Source organism: Scyliorhinus torazame, chromosome 15 (genome assembly GCF_047496885.1).
Source record: "Scyliorhinus torazame isolate Kashiwa2021f chromosome 15, sScyTor2.1, whole genome shotgun sequence".
Lineage (NCBI taxonomy): Eukaryota > Metazoa > Chordata > Chondrichthyes > Carcharhiniformes > Scyliorhinidae > Scyliorhinus > Scyliorhinus torazame.
In genome coordinates this window covers 195271063-195295094 of record NC_092721.1, presented here as the reverse complement: position 1 = coordinate 195295094, position 24032 = coordinate 195271063, and the positions used below count along the sequence as shown (strand labels likewise).

General features: G+C 52.0%; 1 non-coding gene across 1 annotated transcript; it reads left to right on the top strand.

The window, feature by feature from the left end:
- The first annotated feature begins 2833 nt into the window (after window positions 1–2833).
- On the top strand, window positions 2834–2905 carry trnad-guc (transfer RNA aspartic acid (anticodon GUC)). Its single transcript has one exon. It is a non-coding gene; the product is annotated as a tRNA-Asp (tRNA).
- The last annotated feature ends 21127 nt before the right edge of the window (window positions 2906–24032 follow it).

The following is a 24032-nucleotide window of genomic DNA, read 5'->3' as shown; positions in this document are numbered from 1 at the left end:
CACCCCATATAGAGCACGGGTCCTTCCACAAAGGCTGGGATTTTTGGTGGGATTGGAAATCCCTGCTGAAAGGGAATTGTTTGCCTAATTTTTAGGCAAACAATTTGCAAAAAATTGTTTGCCTAATTTTGCAGCCCATCCTAGTTGAACCCAGAAAATCCCAGCCACAGTCTTATCAGCTAATGTTTTTAAAAGTTGGAGAGAGGGGCCCCTCCATTTACGTAGATACATAGAAGATAGGAGCAGGAGGAGGCCTTTTGGCCCTTCAAGTCAGCTCTGCCATTCATCACGATCATGGCTGATCATGCAGCTCAATAGCCTAATCCTGCTTTCACCCCATAGCCTTTGATCCCATTTTCCCCAAGTGCTATATCCAGCCGCCTCTTGAATATATTCAATGTTTTAGTATCAACTACTTCCTGTGGTAATGAATTCCACAGGCTCACCACTCTCTGGGTGAAGAAATGTCTCCTTATTTCTGTCCAAAATGGTTTACCCTGAATCCTCAGACTGTGACCCCTGGGGCGTCATTCTCCGCCGGCGGGAGTCTCCGTTTTGCCGGCGCCCGGGGGTTTCCCGACGGCGTGGGGCTGCCCCACAATGGGAAACCCCATTGACCGGCCGGTGTTACGGAGACTCCCGCCGGCCGGTCAGAGCAGAAATGTGGCGGGGCGGGTAGGAGAGTTTCGCCCCTGGTTCTGGACACAGCCATCATTGGTAACATCTTCCCGTCTAGTCCCGTTCAAATTTTATAAGTCTCTATGAGAGCCTCCTCATTCTTCTGAACTCCAGCGAGAACAATCCCAACCTAGTCAATCTCTCCTCATATGACAGTCTCGCCATCCCTGGAATCAGTCTCGCTGTCAGTTACCTTCCATTGCAGCCTCTCAAGGCTGGAAGGTCTTTGAATGGCCCTTTAGCTTTGCATGCAGACTCTCCTCAATTGGACAGTGAGTCTGTCCTCTGGCCACTAACTGGCTGCTCGAGGGATATTCACAATGAGCCACTCTTTCCCACATTGTGTGGGCTCCCAATCCCACACCTCAGACTGATGGTGCCGTTCAGAAACCCACAGGAAATGTCCTGCCCATTCTTATTGTTCCTTACCCCTCAGGTGTTGTCCGGCCTCCTGAGTCTTCCCAATGTCTTTGGCTCCCACCTCCTCCCCTCCCCACAGCCTCCGCCCCCCCCCCCCCCCCCGCCATCTTCAAAGAAGCCTGACTTCCCAATGCGTCGTAATAGTTGCACAGCAAAGATATGGCCCTGTGCAACTGCGTCGAAGGGAGCCCTTTTTAAAATTTGCTATGCAATTGTGTTGTTTATGCCCTTTACAATAGCCAGCCGGCCCAGATGTGATGCTGCAAATCTCCACGCTTGCTTCAATGGCTTGATTAAATGGAGGTTCACTTGGTGTTCAGTGAACCTACATTTAAATCCAATCTCTGGCAGCTAATGAGCCCTGAAAAGACTGAGTGCAAAGCTGCCCCTGCCTCTCTGTCTTACTCTCTTTCTCTCTGTTCCACCACTGTGTCTGTAGCAGAAGTGATTGATAGAAGTCCTAGTCCCTAACCCATGTCAATAAAACCTGACAGCCTGTTAGATTAACAGGACCAGAGAGCCAACTCTGAACGTCTAGAAATTCTCACTGCGGTAAAAGGCCAAATCAGCTTATTTGACTTTGCATGCAGGGTTGTTAACATTGCTCCATTGCACCGTTGCATTGGGATTTGGGGGGAGACGGGGGCACAGTGGCAATATCACTGGGCTGGTAACCCAGACTTCCCGGGCAATTCTCTGGGGGGGGAGGTATGAATACAAATCCCACCGTGGCAGCAGAATTTAAATGGAAGCAAAATACTGGCGATGTGAAACGGAAGCGGAAAATGCTGGGAAACACAGCAGTTCCGAAGACAAGTCTTGTTGGACTCGAATGTCGACAGCTTTCCTCTCTCTGCGCAGCTGCTTGCCAGGCCCGCTGGAGGGTTTTTCCGGCCGTTTCCAAACTTAAATGCAATTCAATTAATTAAAAATCTGGAACTGGAAGCTAGTCTCAGCAACGGCGGGCTATCTTTTACTGGGTGGGCTTTGGTGGCGGGGGGGGGGGGGGGTGACACACTGTTCGAGACGTCTGCCCTTCCCTTCAGCATGGGGGGGGGAGACTCAATCCCGAGAACTGATTGGCCGGCAGCTCTGGCATTCCCCAGCAACACCGGAGCTCAGTGGCTGGCACCGCCGGGACTGCAGGTAGGCCCCGGGATGAAGAGCAACGGGTCCCAGACTAAGATCAGTCCCAGGCGTTTAGGGTAGCAAGGAATCGGGCACCCTGGGGAGGGGGTGGGGGGGCGGGGTGAGGGGAGTAGGGCATGGATTTTGGAGGCTAAGTGTGAAGACACAAAGCGCGGTGTATCGTCTTGAGTGGATGCGCCCCAATGTGCAGAGGGCACCCCCTAAAGGGTGTAACCCTTCTCCCACCCTCCTTAAAAAAAATTTTTTAGAGTACCCAATTCATTTTGTTTCCAATTAAGGGCAATTTAGCGTGGCCAATCCACCCACCCTGCACATCTTTGGGTTGTGGGGGCGAAACTCACGCAAACACGGGGAGAATATGCAAACTCCACACGGACAGTGACCCAGAGTGTCATGTGAGAGTACCTTTAAGAAATGGATGTTTAAGCAATGTACCTTCAAGAAATGGAGCTGATCATATTACGGAAGTGATGTCAGAGGGTGGGGGGAGCTGAGCTCACTTCTGCTTTTGGTTTCAGTTTGAGGAGAGAGCTGGGAGTGTCTGTGTGTTTTCGCTGAGAGCCGCAGGAGCTGCAGGGTGAGCAGTTCCTCGTTAGTATAGTGGTTAGTATCCCCGCCTGTCACGCGGGAGACCGGGGTTCAATACCCCGACGGGGAGATTTAATTTCTATTTCCCCACAACTCTTAGCACAGGGCTAAGTAGCTGGCTTTTAAAGCAGACCAAGGCAGGCCAGCAGCACGGTTCAATTCCCATACCAGCCTCCCCGAACAGGCGCCGGAATGTGGCGACTAGGGGCTTTTCACAGTAACTTAATTGAAGCTTACTCGTGACAATAAGCAATTTTTATTTTCAGGAAGAAAACACAGAGCTTGCTGAGAGATGCAGGAAGAAACAGAGCTGGTCTGTTGATGTCTGCAAATCCAAAGACTATAAATATATTGAAACCTCATGTCTGTTTTTGAAGGTTGAAGTCTTTTGGATGTTTAAAGGAACAGTTTGAGGGATTATTTAGTGTTGTAGTCTTTTGGGGTTATCTTTGAATTAATGGGTGTTAAGATATTCAATGTTTGTTTTTTAAAGGTTAACTTGAGTTCATAGAATAAACATTGTTTTGTTTTAAAAACCATTTGTCCGTAATTGCTGGATCACACCTGGAGAGTACGCCGTGTACTTCCCACACCACAATCTATTAAAAGTTGTGAGTCGGTTGAACTCCATGAAACACTTTGGGGTTCTGTAAACACGGACCCATAACAAGAGCCGGGATCGAACATGGGACCTCAGCGCCGTGAGTCAGCAGGGCTAACCCACTGCGTGACCGTGCTGCCCTCCTTTCTCATCTTTTAACACAGCTGGTTGAGAAATGTCCTGCGTAGTCCCACCTACTTACCCAGGCCAATCAAATTATCGGGGGTGTGGGTGGCGGAGGGGGGTTGGGTGGGGGTGGGGGGGGTGGTGGGGGGGTAGTGGTGGGTGTTGGTGGGGGGGTGGGGGGGTGGGTGGTGGGGGTGGGGGGGGATGGGGGGTGGTTGGGGGGGTGGGGGGGTTGGTGGGGGATGGGGTGTGGCTGGGTGCTGGGTGGGTGGGGGGGTGGGTGGGTGGGGTGGGTGGGTGTGTGGGTGGGGTGGTGGGGCTGGTGGTTGCGGGGGGTTGTGGGGGTGTGGGTGGGTGGTGGGGTGGGGTGTGGGGGGTGGGTGAGGGGTGGTGGTGGGGTGGGGGGTGGGGGGTGGGTGGTGGGGGGTGGGGGGGTGGGTGGGGTGCGTGCGTGGATGGGGTGGGGTGGGTGGTGGGGGTGGGGGTGGTGGGTGAGTGGGTGGATGCGGGGGGTGGGGGTGGTGGGTAGGTGGGTGGGTGCGGGGGGTTGGGAGGGGTGGGGGGGTGGGTGGTGGTGGGGGTGGGGCGGTGGGGGGTTGTGGGGGTGGGTGGTGGTGGGGGTGGGGCGGTGGGGGGTTGTGGGGGTGGGGTGGTGGCGGGGGTGGTGGTGGTTGGGGGGTGGTGGTGGGGGGTTGGGGGGGTGGTGTGGGGGGTGGGGGTGGTGGGGCGGTGGTGGGGGGATGGGTGGGTGGGTGGGCAAATGGGGGTGGTGGGGGGTGTGGGGATGGTGGAGTGGGTTGGCTGGAGGGGGTGGTGGAGGGTGGTGGTGGTGGGGGGGGTTCGGGTTGGTGGTGGGGGGTGGGGGGGTTGTGGGGGGGGTGGTGGGGGGTGGTGGTGGTGGGGGGTGGGAGGGTGGTGTGGAGGGGGGTCGGGGGGTGGGGCGGTGGTGGGGCGGTGGTGGGGAGGGGGTGGGGGTTGTGGGGGGTGGGGGGTGGAGGGGTGGGTGGTGTGGGGGGTGGGGGGGTGGGGGGTGGTGGTGGTGAGGGGGATGGTGGGGGGTGTTGGGTTGGTGGTGGGGGGGTGGGGGGGGGGGAGGGGTGGGGGGGATATTCAAGAGTGAATTTTTCCTTATTGACCAAGGGTTATTTGCATTACCAGGAGAAATGTCTGATCATAATGCTCAAAGTATCATCTTGGATCACTGACTTTGTCTATATGTGTGTTTCTGGAACCCACCTCTTCATTCACCTGAGGAAGGAGCAGCGCTCCGAAAGCTAATGATTTGAAATAAACCTGTTGGACTTTAACCGTGTGCTGTAAGACTTCTTACTGTGCTCACCCCAGTCCAACGCCGGCATCTCCTCATAATGCTTCAGTTATCACAGGAGTGGGACAGGTTTGATTGGCTATTTCCTGCCAATTAGCTTTGTCCTTTGATCTATTTATTTGTGAATGATGAACACTCTTTTGATCATTACTTTCAGTGAAATGTTCACAAGTTGGCTTTAATTTTGCGGCCTGTAGCTCTCTGTTACAATAACAGGGGCCCGGAGCTTTTTCTTGTGGCGCTTTTCAGCGGCACTGTACATGACAGGATTCTCGTTTTAGGATTGGGGACTGTCATGATACCCACATCAGCATATCATGGTGCAATCACACACACACTGATGGACAGGCAGTAGGACCAACCAACACACACATAACATCGCAGCCAATCACCAGTGAGAGCACACGCACTATAAAACAGGGAACACCACAGTTCCTGCTCATTCTACCAGGAGATAGCTCAGAGCACAGAGCTCACAGCGTGCCACCCAGACATACACCATGTGCTGAGTGCCTCTCTAAGATAGTGCTAGGGCTGGGCCCACAGGTTAGCTGGTGAAGCACGTACCCAAGCCAGCAGTTAGTAGTTGTCATTGTTAAGACACTAAAACAGAGTTGTACCATCTACAGCCGTGTTGGATCATTTGTGCATCGGAACACCCAACACGACAGGGACCTCGATTTAATCCTGACCTCAGGGTCCCAACTCCAGCACTGTGTTGAGTTTGGTCACAATGTTCGATGGAGAGACCAATGTGATAGTGAGAGGGTGTGCTCGCCACCTTGGCTTCTGAAGCTGTAGCGCTAAGAGAGATCTTTCAGAACTGAAAGAATGGAAGACTGCCATTGCAGCTAAGGAAGAGAGAAGGTGCCTCAGGATAGATGGTGCCTGCTCAGAGCTATCAAAATGGCGGCAGGATGGCAGTGCAGTGGGAATGTCACTTAACCAGTCTTCCAGAGACCGAGTGCAACGCTCTGGCTCCACGTGTTCAAGTATCACCAAGGCTGGTGGTACAATTTAAAATGTAATTAATAATTCTGTATTTGAATGCTAGTCTGAGTGATGGCGATCATGGAACTATCAGTAAAAAAAAAAAATCCCATCTCACAGAATCACAGAATCCACACAGTGCTGGAGGCGGCCTTTCGGCCCATCGAGTCTGCACCGACCCTCCGAAAGAGCACCCCACCTAGCCCACTCCCCCAACCCTATCCCCGTAACCCCACTTAACCATCTGAGGGATAATTGATTATGGCCAACCCACCTAACCTACGCATCTTTGGACGGTGGGAGGAAATCGGAGCACCCGGAGGAAACCCACACGGACACGGGGAGAAAGTGCAAACTCCGCACAGACAGTCACCCAAGGCCGGAACTGAACCCATGTATGGCAGCAGTGCGAACCATCTGGCTCACTAATATCCTTCAGGGGAGGAAATCTGCCGTCCTTACACGGCCTGGCCTACACGCGACTCCAGACCCACCGCAATGTTATTGACACTTAAATGCCCTCCGCTACGGCTGAGCAAGCCACTCAGTTCGAGGACAATTAGGATTCAAGCCAAATTTCTTAAGGGCAGCCAAGCTCAAGGGGCCTGATCTGCTAGTCCAGTTCATACTTCTTATGTTCTCATGTAGGGTTACCAATGACCGTTGGACATATCCCTGGTTGTTCTGCCTCCAAATGTCTTGCCCAGTCAAACAGCTTCCATTGCCCATCTCCAATCCTTTTGAAATTCTTAAATGAAAGAAATTACCATCTTGTTCTCTGCTTTCACAATGTTCTACTTGAGCAACCCACAACAGTGCCCAGAAGATTAATTGTTTAATTCTCGGAGACTCCAGGAGGGTTGACAACTCAACTCGCGCTGTGTTGTTACGACACATCCCTCAAGTGCACTATTCCAGGTTTAATATCCTGGATTTTATTGCTGCTTTATATAACGACCATCTCCTGCTGCACAAGGCATGACTAAAGGAGCCAAAATGCAAAGGGGTATCTTTCAGCTCAGAGGGTGAGTGAACGATCCTTGGACAATTAGGAGCCTGCAATGAGGCAGGTGAGGACTTTCTCCTGACGCAGCCAAAGATAGAGCGAACAACCTGGAGACATCCTCCTGAAATGTTCCCACTGTTTGCTAACTTAAGCCGCAGGAAATGAATCACCACAGGACCTGGATGGTGGGCAAGTGGGAGAATGCGTTCCAGGAATAAATGTCGCAGGGAAATTGGGTGGAAGAATTGATTTGGCTGCTGCATGCAAATGTGTTGTAAACATGCTCATGAGCACTTCCTCTGATTGCTATTTCCAGTGAAATCATAAGGGTCTTGTTTTTCCACACATTCATGGTGCTGTTTCCATGGCGACAGAAGTGATTCCTCCTCTGTGGACCGAATAATGATTCCTTGGCCTCATGTCCTCGGTTCTAACTCCGTGAGCTGCAGGCAAATCTACCAGGGTCCCAGGTTCGATTCCCGGCTTGGGTCATTGTCGGTGCGGAGTCTGCACGTTCTCCCCGTGCCTGCGTGGGTTTCCTCCGGGTGCTCCGGTTTCCCCCCACAAGTCCCGAAAGACGTGCCGTTAGGTAATTTGGACATTCTGAATTCTCCCTCTGTGTACCTGAACAGGTGCCGGAATGCGGCGACTGAAGGATTTTCACAGTAACTTCATTGCGGTGTGTTAATCATCATCATCACCGCAGCCTCACACATTGGTTCTCAGTGGCAATTGAAGGAGTTGTAGATTCATTGAGCCGTTCAGCCCTAAAGGAGGCCATTCGTTAAATCAAAACTGTACCAGCACTTTCCAGGACCAGTCGGGTAAGTCCCACTCGTGCTTGCTTTCCCCTTACCCCTGCAAATAATTTATCCTTCGAGAATTTGTCCAATTCCCTTTTGGAGGTGCCTATTGAATCTGTTTCCATCACCCCCATTCCCAATCCTATCCCCTCCTTGGGTAAGGACGTGTTTCCCCATGCTGACTCCAGTTCTTTTGCCGATCACTTTAAACCTGTGCCTGATGATGATGATTGACCATCCAGTCAGGTGTTTCCCGGCAGAGGGAGGGGATTTTCTGTTCCCGCCGCTGTCAATGGGAGTTCCCATTGAAGCCCCCCCTCCCCATGCTGCCGGGAAACCCACGGCCGGGGACTCGCTGCAGGCACGACCAGTGAATCCCGTCGCTAGCGAGCGGCCAGAGAATTCCAGCCAGTGTCTCTTTCTTTACCCTATCTGAACCTTTCATGGTTTTGAATGTCTCTAGCCTTCTCTGCTCCAAGGAGAATAACTGTGCATTGTACTGGGGCGAGATTCTCCGACCCCCCGCCGGGTCGGAGAATCGCTGGGGGCTGGCGCGAATCCCGCCCCCGCCGGTTGCCGAATTCTCCGGCACCGGCTATTCGGCGGGGGCGGGAATCTTGCCGCGCCGGTTGGCGGCCCCCCCCCCCCGCGATTCTCCGGCCCGGATGGTCCGAAGTCCCGCTGCTAGAATGCCTGTCGCGCCGGCGTAGAATAAACCACCTACCATACCAGCGGGAAAAGGCGGCGTGGGCGGGCTCTGGGGTCCTGGGGGGTCGCGGGGCGATCTGGTCCAGGGGGGTGCCCCCACGGTGGCCTGGCCCGTGATAGGGGCCCACCGATCCGCAGGCGGGCCTGTGCCGTGGGGGCACTCTTTCCCTTCCGCCTTCCCCACGGTCTCCACCATGGCGGAGGCGGAAGAGAATCCCTCCACAGCGCATGCGCGGGGATGCCGTGAGCGGCCGCTAACGCTCCCGCGCAGGCGCCGCCCGGAGATGTCATTTCCGCGCCTGCTGGCGGGGCACCAAAGGCGGAAATTAGTCCGGCGCGCGCCTAGTCCCTTAAGGTTGGGGCTCGGCCCCCCAAGATGCGAAGGATTCCGCACCTTTGGGGCGGCACGATGCCCGACTGATTTGCGCCGTTTTGGGTGCCGGTCGGCGGACATCGCGCCGATACCGGAGAATTCCGCCCACTGTCAGAGAGATCTACAGCACAGAAAATGCCCATCGGCCCATCATTTCTGCGCCAGTCAAAAAACAACAAATTCTATTTTCCAGCACATAGCCCACAGCCTTGTACGTCTTGGCATCGCAAGTGCACATCTAAATACTTCTGAAATGTTATGAGGGTCTCTGCCTCCACCTCCCTGTCAGGAAGTGAGTTCCAGAATCCCAGCCCCCTCTGGGTGGAAACCTCACCTCCCCTCTGAACCTCCCACCCCTAACCTTAAACCCATTCCCCCTGGTCATTGACCCCTCCACCAAGGGGAAACGTTTTTTCCTCTTTACTCTATCTGCCCCTCATCATTTTATACATCTCAATCAAGTCTCCTCTCAGTCCCCTCTGCTCCAAGGAAAACAACCCCAGTCTATCCAATCTCTATTCATAGCTAAAACTATGAATCCTGGTAAATTGCCTTTCCAGTGCTATCACGTCCCTTCTTGAGGGTGGATTCCAGAAATGCACACAATACCGCAGCTGTGGTCGAACCAACATTTTATACAGTTCCATCACAACGTCCCTGCTCTTAAACTCTGCTTCGGCTACTAAATGCAAGTATATCGCATGCCTTCTAAATCACTGGGCGCAATTCTCCCATCGGGAGACTAAGTCCCGACGGCGGAGTGAAAACCGGAGTGTTTCACTCCGGCGTCGGAGGCGGTTCCCAGCCCCCTATTCTCCCGCCCCCGGGGGGGCTAGGAGCGGTGCCGCATCATTTACGCGCACCGGGCCTTGGCGCCGTGTAAATGACGCGACCGTCGCCGCGTAAATGATGTCATCCGCGCATGCGCGGTTGCCGTCCTCCATGCGGCCACCCCGCAAGAAGATGGCGGATCGATCTTGTGGGGCAGCGGAGGAAAGGAGGTCCTCCTTCAGAGAGGCCGGCCCGCCGATCGGTGGGCACCGATCGCGGGCCAGACCCCATTTGAGCCCCCCCCCTTGTGCAGGAACCCCCCTCGCCCCCCCACAGGCTGCCCCCCACAGGCCGCCCCCCCAGCATTCCCGCGCTGTTCCCGCCGGCAGCGACCAGGTGTGGATGGCGCCGGCGGGAACCTGTCGTGTTGGGCAGGCCGCTCGGCCCATCCAGGCCGGAGAATTGCCTCTCGCCCATTACCAACGGCAAGCGGCGATTCTCCCAGCGGTGATTCGCGCCGCGCCGGATTGGGGGGGATGGGAGAATCGCGTGCGGGCGTCGGGATGGTGTGGCGCGACTCGCGCGGCGCCCGGGCGATTCTCCCACCCGGCGTGGGGGGGGGGGGGGGGGGGGGAGAACTCTGCCCACTATATCCACCTGTCCAGCTACCTGAAGGGACCATTGTACATGCAGACCAACGTCCCTCTGATCCTCGGTGCATCCCAGGGTCCTGCCACTTATCATTAATTCCCTCGCCTTGTTCATTCTGCTCAAGCGCATCGGGCGGGTTACTGTGATCCTGAGGCTAAGTGTTGACGCCGTCGGAAACTCCGTCGCCTTTCCCGACGGCGTCAACACGGCCTCAGGATCAGCAATTCTGGCCCCTACAGGGGGCCAGCACGGCACTGGAGCGATCCACGCCGCTCCAGCTGCTGATCCTGGCGTGAACTGAGCGCCGCGGGATCCGCACATGCGCAGTGGCACCAGCGCAGTTCCGCACATGCGCAGTGGCACCAGCGCAGTTCCGCACATGCGCAGTGGCTCCCTTCTCCGCGCCGGCCCCGACCAACATGGCGCAGGGCTACAGGGGCCGGCGCGGAAGAAAGGAGGCCCCCAGCCAGAGAGGCCGGTCTGCCGATCGGTGGGCCCCGATCGCGGGCCAGGCCACAGCGGAGGGGCCCCCCCCCCCCACCGGGGTCAGACCCCCCCCCCACCCCCCCCCACTGGCCGCCTCCAGACCCTTCCGCGTCAAGCTCCCGCCGGCTGAGAACAGGTGTGAACGGTGTCGGCGGAACTCGGGTTCTTTGCTACGGCCGCTCGGCCCATCCCGGGCCGAGAATTGGCGGGGGGGGCGACCGGCGGCGCACCAACCACGCCGGCGCCAATGGTGCAGAGCGGAGAATCGCGTGCCGGCGTTGGGGCGGCGTGGCGCGATTCGCGCCGGTCGCATGGATTCCCCAGCCCGACCCCGGGCTGAGAGAATTCCGCCCCTGATCTCTCACTTATCCGGATTGAATTCCATTTGCCACTGATCTGCCCATCTGACCAGGATTCTCCAACCCATCCAAGTAACCGTACATTTTAGTCCTTGGTTTCTTTCTGGCTAATCTCTTTCACAACCTCTCCAAGGACCTTTGTTCCTTCCTAAGAGTGACACCCAAAACTGTCACATCAATCCAACTGGGGCTCAAATAGTATTTTGCAAAGGTTCAGCCTAGTTTTCTGACTTTCATAATAATAATCTCACAACCTTTATAAGTGTCACAAGTAGGCTTACATCAACACTGCAATGAAGTTACTGTGAAAATTACCAAGTCACCACATCCCGGCGCCTGTTCGGGTACACAGAGGGAGAATTCAGAATGTCCAAATTACCTAACAGCACGTCTTTCGGGACTTGTGGGAGGAAACCGGAGCACCCGGAGGAAACCCACGCAGACACGGGGAGAACTTGGAGACTCCGCACAGGCAGTGACCCAAGGCAAGAATTGAATCCGGGTCCCTAGTGCTGTGTAGCAACGGTGCTAACCACTGTGCTACCATGCCGCCCAGGAACTTAACATTCTAAACTTAGAACAAATATCTTACTACTCACTATCCAAATGAAATTTCCATTCTACTCCATAATTTCACATACCATATTATAAAGTTAGAACGGCTTAATCGAAACAAAAGCCAATATGTAAAGCAGGTAAGATTAACAGGATTTAAACATCAGAGGATTATTGTGAAAATCGCTTATTGTCACAAGTAGGCTTCAAATGAAGTTCCTGTGAAAAGCCCCTAGTCGCCACATTCCAGCGCCTGTTCGGGGAGACTGGTACGGGAATTGAACCGTGCTGCTGGCCTGCCGTGGTCTGCTTTAAAAGCCAGCGATTTAGCCCTGTGCTAAACCATCCCCTATATTAGGCAGCTTGTATATTAGAAGCTGCCTTTCCCCCGTTGACCTCGGGTGGGAATTTCCGGTTTCGGGATGGGTGTGTTTGGAAATTCCCCCCATGGTGTTTCCCATCATTTTTTCATCCTGAACTTAAAAGATAGAAAGATAGAAAATAGGAGCAGGAGGAGGCCATTCGGCCCTTCAAGCCTTCTCCACCATCCATTCTGATCATGGCTGACCATCCAAATCAATAATCTAATCCCGCTTTCCCCCATATCCTTTGACCCCCTTCGCCGCAAGGGCTATATCTAACTGCTTTGTGAAAACATACAGGGCGGGATTCTCCATTGGCCGACGGCAACATCGGGAAAGGCGATTGGGTTGAGAATCGGTTTTGATGCCAAAACCGTGGCAAATGCACTCACTCACTTCCTCTATGCAGATTTTGTCATTTCATTGTTTTGATCAGCACCCAATGAATAAAACTGCACCTTGAGAATTTTACTTTTCTTTCCTCAAGTCATTTGCTAGTTCATTCAAGAGATGTTCCACAGTCTTCTTCATTGTCGTCTCATTGATCTTTCACAAATGGAGCATTTGTCTCCGATGCCTTCACAATTTAATCCAAATATTCATTAGCTTTCTTATTTTTTCCAATTCTCGTGTAACTTTGTTAATCTTTTCATTCAACTCAGCAAACCGCTCTGGCGAAACAGAGGATGCTGTAAAGATTCAGCAGGTCTGGGAGAGAAAACAGAGTCAACGCTTCGAGTCCACATGGCCCGTCTTCAGAATTCAAGAGGGGGAAAAATGTGTTGGGTCGTGTGGCATGTAAGACTGGGTGGAAGAGCTGAAACAGTGATTAGTGAGAGCTGGGAGAGATTGCCACAGAAGATGTAGCAAAAGTTAAGTAATAATAATCTTTATTAGTGTCACAAGTAGGTTTACATTAACAGTGCAATGACGTTACTGTGGAAAGCCCCTAGTCGCCACATTCCGGCGCCTATTCGGGTACACAGAGGGAGAAATCAGAATTCCCAGTGGGGGGGGGGGGGGGGGGTTTTGCACCGGAACAAAAAATGTTTTTCTGCAATAAGATTAAGATGGAGGAGAAGGGCAGCACGGTGGCGCAGTGGGTTAGCCCTGCAGCCTCACGGCGCCGAGGTCCCAGGTTCGATCCCGGCTCTGGGTCACTGTCTGTGTGGAGTTTACACATTCTCCCCGTGTTTGCGTGGGTTTCGCCCCCACAACCCAAAGGTGTGCAGGGAAGGTGGATTGGCCATACTAAATTGCCTCTTAATTGAAAAAAACATGAATTGGGTACTGTAAATTTATTAAAAGAAAAAGATGGAGGAGAAATGTCACAGTCTAAAGGTTCAGTTGCTGTTGTTTCAAAGACGAACATGTTTAACACCTTTTACGTGGGCACTCTGCTCATTTCAGAATCTTTTCTCCCTGAGCATGAACTGCTCCTTGGATTCTTTCAATTCCCCCGTCCGATCCTCGATTTATTTCTTCAAATTTTTCCTCGCCTGCTTTTAAATTTTGGAAATTCTCCCACGCATCTCGACCTTTTTTGCCCTCCAGAATTGAAATGCAGTTCAATGATTTTGTCAGGACAGTGTCCCAAAGGTTTATAATCTTGGTTTAGAATTCAGCGCTCAACCATAATTCATCGGCAATTCCTTTCTCTGTTCAAGGGGTTGCCACAATACGGTAACAGAGACTTCTGCTACTTGAAGCTCATCAAATTTTAATTGAAGATCTATCTCTGCTGAATTTGCTTCTGAAGTTAATCTCGCAGACATTTCAAGTCCTCGCTCCACTTCCTGTGCCTGACGCTCAAGTGCTCTCACCCAGTTTTTGTTTTTCAACCGCAGACTCATCTTTCATATGTGAAGGTTGGTTCTCTAGGCCGATCAGCCTTGCTTCAATTGCTCGTAATTGACAATAGGCTTCTCATGTTTGGCCACAGTAATTTTAGGGAGCTTAGCGTGAGCAGTTTGATCAAGAAAGTGCTGCAACACAGTCATCATCACCTGACACAATATAAAACCTACCCCTTTTCCTCGGTAAACTAGGGACAACTGGAACTGTAAGAAGTCCAGTAACTAAGTCATTTCAGAAATTGACTTTACACAAGGGAGCATGTTCTTAAATTTCATGAATACCCCCTCTTAATACTATTACTCTCACCAAACCATCTGTACGACAGATCATATCATCAACCCCAATCAATGGCTGATCCGCCTATATCTCTCAAAGTATTAATTTGTTTACTTGCTTGACTGGAGGTGTAAGAGAACACTTCTTCCTGCAAGCCAAAATGTCTATAACCTCCAGTGACCTGACTCACTTTAATAGCATTAACAAAAGAAAACCCTGGACTATTCTGAGCCACATTCTCCTTCCTAGTAAGTCCTGAGGGAACATTTTTCAGTTGCACCATTGGTACTGTTTTAACATTCGTTTCCATTTCTGATGCAGCGTTTTCCGAACACTTCTTATGTGTTCTTACTACTGCCGCCACTTTACTATTCAGCTTCCAACAATATGCTTTGAGATGCCGGGGTTTAGATATTTCAGTAAGCTCAGAGAAGGTGGTATAAGAGGGGGAGGGGTGGCAATGTTAGTCAAGGACAGTATTACGATGGCAGAAAGGACGTTCGATGAGGACTCGTCTACTGAGGTGGTATAGGCTGAGGTCAGAAACAGGAAAGGAGAGGTCACCCTGCTGGGAGTTTTCTATAGGCCTCCGAAAAGTTCCAGAGATGTAGAGGAAAGGATTGCAAAGATGATTCTGGATAGGAGCGAAAGTAACGGGGTAGTTGTTATGGGGGACTTTAACTTTCCAAATATTGACTGGAAACGCTATAGTTTGAGCACGTTAGATGGGTCCTTTTTTGTCCAATGTGTGCAGGAGGGTTTCCTGACACAGTATGTAGATAGGCCAACGAGAGGTGAGGCCATATTGGATTTGATACTGGGAAATGAACCTGGACAGGTGTTAGGTTTGGAGGTAGGTGAGCACTTTGGTGATAGTGACCACAATTCGATTACGTTTACTTTAGTGATGGAAAGGAATAGGTATATACTGAAGGGCAAGAGTTATAGCTGGGGGAAAGGCAATTATGTTGCGATAAGGCAAGACTTAGGATGCATAGGATGGGAGGGAAACTGCAGGGGATGGGCTCAATTGAAATGTGGAGCTTGTTCAAGGAACAGCTACTGCGTGTCCTTGATAAGTATGTCCCTGTCAGGCAGGGTGGAAGTGGTCGAGTGAGGGAACCATGGTTTACTGAAGTAGTTGAATCACTTGTTAAGAGGAAGAAGGAGGCTTATGTAAAGATGAGACGTGAAGGTTCAGTTAAGGCGCTCGAGTTTTACTAGTTAGCTAGGAAGGACATAAAGAGAGAGCTAAGAAGAGCCAGGAGGGGACATGAGAAGTCTTTGACAGGTAGGATCAAGGATAACCCTAAAGCTTTCTATAGATATGTCAGGAATAAAAGAATGACTAGGGTAAGAGTGGGGCCAGTAAAGGACAGCAGCGGGAAGTTGTGCATGGAGTCCGAGGAGATAGGAGAGGTGCTAAATGAATATTTTTCGTCAGTATTCACACAGGAAAAAGACAATGTTGTCGAGGAGAATACTGAGATACAGGCCACTAGACTAGAAGGGCTTGAGGTTCTTAAGGAGGAGGTGTTAGCAATTCTGGAAAGTGTGAAAATAGATAACTCCCCTGGGCAAGATGGGATTTATCCTAGGATTCTATGGGAAGCTAGGGAGTAGATTGTTGAGTCTTTGGCTTTGATCTTTATGTCATCATTGTCTACAGGAATAGTGCCAGAAGACTGGAGGATAGCAAATGTTGTCCCCTTGTTCCAGAAGGGGAGTAGAGACAACCCCGGTAACTATAGACCAGTGAACCTTACTTCTGTTGTGGGCAAAGTCTTGGAAAGGTTGATAAGAGATAGCATGTACAATCATCTGAAAAGGAATAATTTAATTAGAGATAGTCAACACGGTTTTGTGAAGGGTAGGTCATGCCTCACAAACCTTATAGAGTTCTTTGAGAAGGTGACCAAACAGGTGGACGAGGGTAAAGCAGTTGACCTACCCTTCACAAAACCGTGTTGACTATCTCTAATCAAATTATTCCTTTCCAGATGATTGTACATCCTATCTCTTATAAACCTTTCCAAGACTTTGCCCACAACAGAAGTAAGGCTTACTGGTCTATGGTTACCGGGGTTGCCTCTACTCCCCTTCTTGAACAAGGGGACAACATTTGCTATCCTCCAGTCTTCTGGCACTATTCCTGTTGACAAAGATGACTTAAAAATAAAAGCCAACGACTCAGCAATCTCCTCCCTAGCTTCCCAAAGAATCCTAGGATAAATTCCATCCGGCCCAGGGGACTTAACTATTTTCACCCTTTCCAGAATTGTTAACACCTCCTCCTTATGAACCTCAAGCCCTTCTAGTCTAGTAGCCTGAATCTCAGTATTCTCCTCGACAACATTGTCTTTTTCCTGTGTGAATACTGACGAAAAATATTCATTTAGCACCTCTCCTATCTCCTCGGACTCCAAGCACAACTTCCCACTACTGTCCTGTACTGGCCCTGCTCTTACCCTAGTCATTCTTTTATTCCTGACATATCTATAGAAAGCTTTAGGGTTATCCTTGATCCGACCTGCCAAAGACTTCTCATGTTCCCTCCTGGCTATTCTTAGCTCTCTCTTTAGGTCCTTCCTAGCGAACTTGTAACTCTCGAGCGCCCTAACTGAACCTTCATGTCTCATCTTTACATAAGCGTCCTTCTTCCTCTTGACCAGTGCTTCGACTGCTTTAGTAAACCACGGTTCCCTCGCTCGACCACTTCCTCCCTGCCTGACAGGTACATACTTATCAAGGACACGCAGTAGCTGTTCCTTGAACAAGCTCCACATTTCCATTGTGCCCATCCCCTGCAGTTTTCCTCGCCATCCGATGCATCCTAATTCTTGCCTCATCGCATCATAATTTTCTTTCCCCCAGATATAACTCTTGCCCTGCGGCATATACCTATCCCTTTCCATCACTAAAGTAAACATAATCGAATTGTGGTCACTATCACTAAAGTGCTCACCTACCTCCAAATCTAACACCTGTCCTGGTTCATTACCCAGTCCCAAATCCAATATGGCCTCGCCTCTCGTTGGCCTATCTATATACTGTGTCAGGAAACCCTCCTGCACACATTGGACAAAAAGGACCCATCTAACGTATTCGAACTATAGCGTTTCCAGTCAATATTTGGAAAGTTAAAGTCCCCCATAACAACTACCCTGTTGCTTTCGCTCCTATCCAGAATCATCTTTGCAATCCTTTCCTCTACATCTCTGAAACTTTTCGGAGGCCTATAGAAAACCCCTAACAGGATGACCTCTCCTTTCCTCTTTCTAACCTCAGCCCATACTACCTCAGTAGGCGAGTCCTCATCAAACGTCCTTTCTGCCACCGTAATACTGTCCTTGACTAACAATGCTACCCCTCCCCCTCTTTTACCACCTTACTTGAGCTTACTGAAATATCTAAACCCCGGCACCTGCAACAACCATTCCTGTTCCTGCTCTATCCATGTCTCCGAAATGGCCACAACATCGAAGTCCCAGGTACCAACCCATGCCGCAAGTTCACCCGCCTTATTCAGGATGCTCCTGGCATTGAAGAAGACACACTTTAAACCACCTTCCTGCCTGCCGGTACACTCCTGCAACTTTGAAACCTTACTCGTGGCCTCACTACTCTCAACCTCCTGTATACTGGAGCTACAATTCAGGTTCCCAATCCCCTGCTGAACTAGTTTAAACCCTACCGAAGAGCATTAGCAAATTTCTCCCCCAGGATATTGGTACCCCTCTGGTCCAGGTGTAGACCATCCCGTTTGTAGAGGTCCCACCGACCCCAGAATGAGCCACAATTATCCAGAAATCTGAAACCCTCCCTCCTGCACCATCCCTGTAGCCACATGTTCAACTCCTCTCTCTCCCTATTCCTCGTCTCACTAGCACGTGGCACGGGTAACAACCCAGAGATAATAACTCTGTTTGTCCTCGATCTAAGTTTCCACCCTAGCTCCCTGAATTCCTGCTTTACATCCCTATCCATTTTCCTACCTATGTCGTTGGTACCTATGTGGACCACAACTTGGGGCTGCTTCCCCTCCCCCTTAAGGGTCCCGAAAACATGATCCGAGACATCACGGACCCTGGCACCTGGAAGGCAACACACCAACCGCGAGTCTCTCTCGCTCCCACAACCATTGCTAACAGGGGATTGGCAATCGTAGTTAAATGAGAATTTCACACTTCCCAAATGGATTCCCATGGGTAGGCGCGTAGCATGTGGGGGCTATTGTTGGGCATCCCAATTAGACCGTGTTGCCTGGGCACTGTGCCTGGACACTGCAGCAAGCAACACCTTGGATGCAGCTGCCAACGTCTGAACACCAGGGACTGGGCCCCAGCACCGGTGACATTTCCGCTGCCAGATGGTGGGTGTGTGCACTGGAGAGGGGATCGACTTCTGCCCAGGTAACGTTGCGTGCTGGTGTCTGGGGTCTGGTGACCAGAGGCTACCACTCCGGCCAGGGTTCATGGGCAGGGCTGGTTAGAGGTAGGGGATGTGGGGGTGGGGGGCCCTGGAGGGAATGGAGGGTCCTGGATGGATGGTCAGTCCCTCACCCTCTCCAAATCCTTACAGAGATTTCATGGGATGGATGGTATCTTGGACCCCGTGGACGTTGCCCTCACGGTGCTGCTGGCAGGTCAGGCGGCCAGTTGCTGGAGAAGGGAACAACGTCGACAGTGGCTCGAAGGCCCGCCTCACACCCTGAGGACCCGGCCGCCCATCAGGCCAGAGAGGGACCCAGAGGGGGAGGCCGCGACGGCCTGTGGCATACAGGCGTCGCTGGTCTTTCGAACAGATGATGGACAGCTTGTACCTCACGAGGCTCCATCTCTACAAGGAGATGGTGCGATACATGTGCCATGTCCTCATGGACTTGGCATGACTTGGGGGAGGAGGATATCTGCTGGCCATCAAGGTCACCGCAGCATGAAAATTTGTGCCTGAGGATCATTGCTGGATTCAAGTGGGGTCTTGTGTGTCATCGACAAGGTTCCGCCCACAGGTGTAACCATGAGTTTATAGATGCCCTGTTTGCCTGTGAAGCCAACTATGTAAACATTGACCTGGGCCAAGCCCAACAAGATGCCCGGGCAGCAGGATTCACCACCATCACCGGATGCCCCAGGTCCAGGGGCTAATAGAGGGCACGCATGTTGTCCTGCGTGCACCTGGCCGTCTGGGAATGCCTGATGTTATGGGCGAGGCATTTTCAGAACCCCAAAATGTATCATGGAGTTCAACCAACCTCTCCCTTTAATGGATTTGTTGCTTTTCCTAGCCCACGGCTTGTTCCCGAGGTGTGGGATTACAATTATGGACACGTGGGTTTTTTAACACAAAGCACAGTTTATTCCATGAACTCAACTTAACATCTTAAATAAACATTGGATCTCTTAACAGCCCTTACTTCAAAGATAACTCAGAAAATATTGCAACAGTAAATAACTCCTTAAAATGTTCCTTCAAACTTCCAAGAGACTTAACACCTTTAAACAGTATCACATCAGGTTAAAGGATATATATATTTTCTGTAAAATGGCAGAGATATATTAGCTTGGTTGACTTCAGCTCCAGCACCTTGCTTTCTTCCTGTAGCTCTCTGGAAACACACAGACACACACAAACTGCTTTTTCCAACTGGCTTTCTCCCTTCAAGCAACTCACAGCAAACCAGAACTTCTCAAGCTGCTGTCTCAAACTGGCTTTCTACTTTTAATCAGCTCACAGTAAAACAGCCAGGCACTTTTAAACTGCTCTCAGCAAAACCAGCCAGGCACTTTTCAAACTGCAAAACCAAACTGCAAAATGGCTGACGTGAGCTGAGCCCCACCCACTCTCTGACATCACTGTTTTCTTCAAGGTACATTGCTTAAACATCCATGTCTTAAAGGTATCCTCACATGACACCTACGTTAACAGGAGTAATAATAATAATCTTTATTGGTGTCACAAGTAGCCTTACATTGACACTGCAATGAAGTTACTGTGAAAATCCCCTAGTCGCCACACTCCGGCACCTGTTCGGGTACACTGAAGGAGAATTTAGAATGTCCAATTAATCTGAAAAGCACGTCTTTCGGGACTTGTGGAGGAAACTGGAGCACCCGGAGGAAACCCACGCAGACACAGGGAGAACAGTGACCCAAGCCGGGAATCAAACACAGGTCCCTGGCGCTGTGAAGCAACAGTGCTAATCACTGTGCTACCGTGCTGCCCTAAGAGGTTGCACTACCTGAACATCTAGACTACGTGCGACCACCACATGAAGATCATGCCCAGGTGTGCCCCCTTCCCAGGGAGTGTGGATGATCCCTACATCCCGGGGCAGTGGGACATCCCCGGCCTCTTCGCGGATCATCCCAGGATGGCCGATTGGCCCTTGCGGAATCAGAGGTACCAGCTGACGACCAATCACACCAATATGGAGGCTGGTGCCTGATGTGGAGACCCAATATAGCAAGGCCCATGCGGCCACCCAGTGCATCGGACTCCTCAAAGTGCAGTTCCGATGTCTCGACCGCTTTAGTGGGGTGCACTGCAGAGGGTCGCCCACTTTGTGGCGGTCTGCTGTGCCCTCCACAACCTGGCACTGCAGCGGGGCAACGTGCTAAAGGTGGAGGGGGAGGAAAGTGCGGCCACCGAGAAGAAGGAGAATGAGGAGGCGCCGGACCAAGAGGGGCTGGAAGATGAGCCCGGGGAGGACCCGCAGGACCAGCCGGAGTATGGACGACAGGTGAGGATCCGGAGAGCCCAGAGGGCCAGGATGGCATAGCTGCGAGCTGTGTGGGGTTTGCTCTGCAGGATCGGTTGAAGTGCTGCTCCCCTTGTTGATGGGCTCAGTCCCGGCGAATCAGCCAGCGGGAACATCGTTTGCGGCGTGAAGCCCGTGGAGCCTTGTTAAGTGGATCAATTAACGCTTAATACTGGTGCTGACTTCTCCGGACCGAGCGTCGGGTAGCTCGCAGCAATTCCTGCTCACTCCAGCACTTATAAACATTTCTATTAAATCGTGCCCAACATTTCTTCCTCCCTGGTAAATTCTACAAATGTTTCATTCGGTCTTTTCTTTGAAGTTCAAAATTCGAACAGATCTGCTTCAGGGTAATCTCATTAGCTTTAAGTACTGTAAGTTCAACTGCCACATAATCTGTGATGTGGAGATGCTGGCGTTGGACTGGGGTGAGCACAGTAAGAAGTCTTACAACACCAGGTTAAAGTCCGACAGGTTTGTTTTGATGTCACTAGCTTTCGGAGCACTGCTCCTTCCTCAGGTGAATGAAGAGGTAGGTTCCAGAAACATATTGATGCACGATCAATGACCACTAAAGCGAGGTTGTGGTCCAACTGAAGGTTTTAATAAGCTAGATGTTTCCCCCAGCAGCTCAGGTACAGAATGAGGGCTGCTGGGGCGGCACGGGTTATTATACCCCACCTATCAGGGCGGAGCTATTATACACTCTAGCCAATAGCAAGCATACAGGTTCTACCAATGGTACTTCAGCCTCTCAGGGACCGTAATACCTATAATACCACATTCACTCCTTGTTAAAAAAAAGTCCGGCGGGGGTGGTGGCCAGCAACTACAAAACATAACACCATGGTATAATTAGTTATGGAGGTACCGTAAGACCTCCGTACAGTGTTTAGTGACTATTTACAAGTCTGGTAGCTATGTACATTTGGTGGTTTATATTTACAGATTACCGTTAAAATGAAGCAATCAGTCGATCGGGGGCCCTGGTCGTCCTCTGTGATCGTCGGAGCCTCGGTGGTGACTCCGGTGGACGCTCAGGCGTCTGTGACTCCGGGAGCGTGGCTTCGATCTCCATGGCAGCTTCGTCACCCCTAGACGGCGCTGGAGGGGAAAACAGCTGACCTGGGGAGGGAGCGCCTGCGGGGGGTGTCGGTGGGTGAGGGGGCCTAGGCAGGGGCGGCGGAAGGACCGATCCTCCTGTAAGGTGCTGTGGTGGAGGGGAGGGTGGGACTGGTGGCTGGAATGTGTGTGGGGTTCCGTCGGGCACCATGTCCCGTAGGGAGACCGTATCTTGTCGGCCGTCAGGGTACGCCACATAGGCGTACTTGGGGATAGCATGGAGCAGATGGACCCTCTCGACCAACGGGTCCGACTTGTGCGCCCGCACGTGTTTTCAGAGCAGGATGGGTCTGGGTGCTGCCAGCCAGGTCGGGAGCGAGGTCCCAGAGGAGGACTTCCTAGGGAAGATAAGGAGACATTCGTGAGGTGTCTGATTGGTGGTTGTACAAAGTAGTGACCGGATGGAGTGGAGGGCATCCGGGAGGACTTCTTGCCAGCGGGAGACTGGGATGTTCCTGGACCGTAGGGCCAGTAGGACGGTCTTCCAGACCATTCCGTTCTCCCTCTTTACCTGTCCGTTACCCCGGGGGTTGTAACTGGTCATCCTGCTCGAGGCGATGCCCCTGCTGAGCAGGAATTGATGCAGTTCGTCGCTCATAAAGGAGGACCCCCTATCGCTGTGTCTGTAAGCGGGGAACCCGAACAGTGCAAAGATGCTATGGAGGGCCTTGATGACGGTGGTGGCGGTCATGTCAGGGCAGGGGATGGCGAATGGGAACCGGGAGTACTCGTCAATCACTTTCAGGAAGTACGTGTTGCGGTCGGTGGAGGGGAGGGGGCCTTTGAAGTCCATACTGAGGCATTCAAAGGGACGGGAAGCCTTTATCAGGTGCGCTCTCTCTGGCCGGTAGAAGTGCGGTTTGCACTCCGCGCAGATTTGGCAGTCCCTGGTGGCTGTCCTGACCTCCTCGGTGGAGTAGGGCAGGTTGCGGGTCTTGACGAAATGGAAAAAGCGAGTGACCCCCGGGTGGCAGAGGTCCTCGTGGAGGGCTCGGAGGCGGTCCACTTGTGCGGTGGCACATGTGCCGTGGGACAGGGTGTGAGGAGGCTCATTTAGCTACCTGGGACGATACAAGATCTCGTAGTTGTAGGTGGAGAGTTCGATCCTTCACCGCAAGAACTTGTCGTTTTTTATCTTGCCCCGCTGTGCATTATCGAACATGAAAGCCACCGACCGTTGGTCCGTGAGGAGAGTGGATTTCCTGCCGGCCAGGTAATGCCTTCAATGTCGCACAGCTTCTACTATGGCCTGGGCCTCCTTTTCAACTGAGGAGTGGCGGATTTCGGAAGCATGGAGGATATGGGAGAAGAAGGCTATGGGTCTGCCCGTTTGACTTGCCGCCAGAGTTACGTCGGACGCATCGCTCTCGACCTGGAAGGGGAGGGACTCGTCGATGGTGTGCATCGTGGCCTTTGCAGCGTCTGCTTTGATGCGGCTGAAGGCCTGGCGGGCCTCTATCGACAGGGGAAAAACTGTGGATTGGATCAGGGGACGGGCCTTGTCCGCATAGTTGGGGACCCACTGGGGGTAGTAGCTAAAAAACCCTAGGCAGCGTTTTAGGGCCTTAGAGCAGTGAGGGAGGGGGAACTCCATAAGGGGGCGCATGCGTTCAGGGTCGGGGTCTATAACTCCATTTCGCACTACGTAGCCGAGAATGGCTAGACAGTCGGTGCTAAACTCGCATTTATCCTTATTGTCTGTTAGGTTAAGGATCTTTGCGGTCTGGAGGAATTTTCGGAGGTTGGTGTCGTGGTCCTGCTGGTCGTGGCCTCAGATGGTGACATTATCGAGATACGGGAATGTTGCCCATAAACCGTACCGGTCAACCATTCGGTCCATCTCTCGCTGGAAGACCGAGACCCCGTTAGTGACACCAAACGGAACCCTTCAGAAGTGATAGAGCCGCCCGTCTGCCTCGAAGGCAGTGTATTTGCGGTCACTAGTGCGGATGGGGAGCTGGTGGTAGGTGGACATGAGAGCCACCATGGAGAAGACCGTATAATGCACGATCCTGTTTACCAGGTCGGATATGCGGGGGAGATGGTACGCGTCCAGCTGCGTAA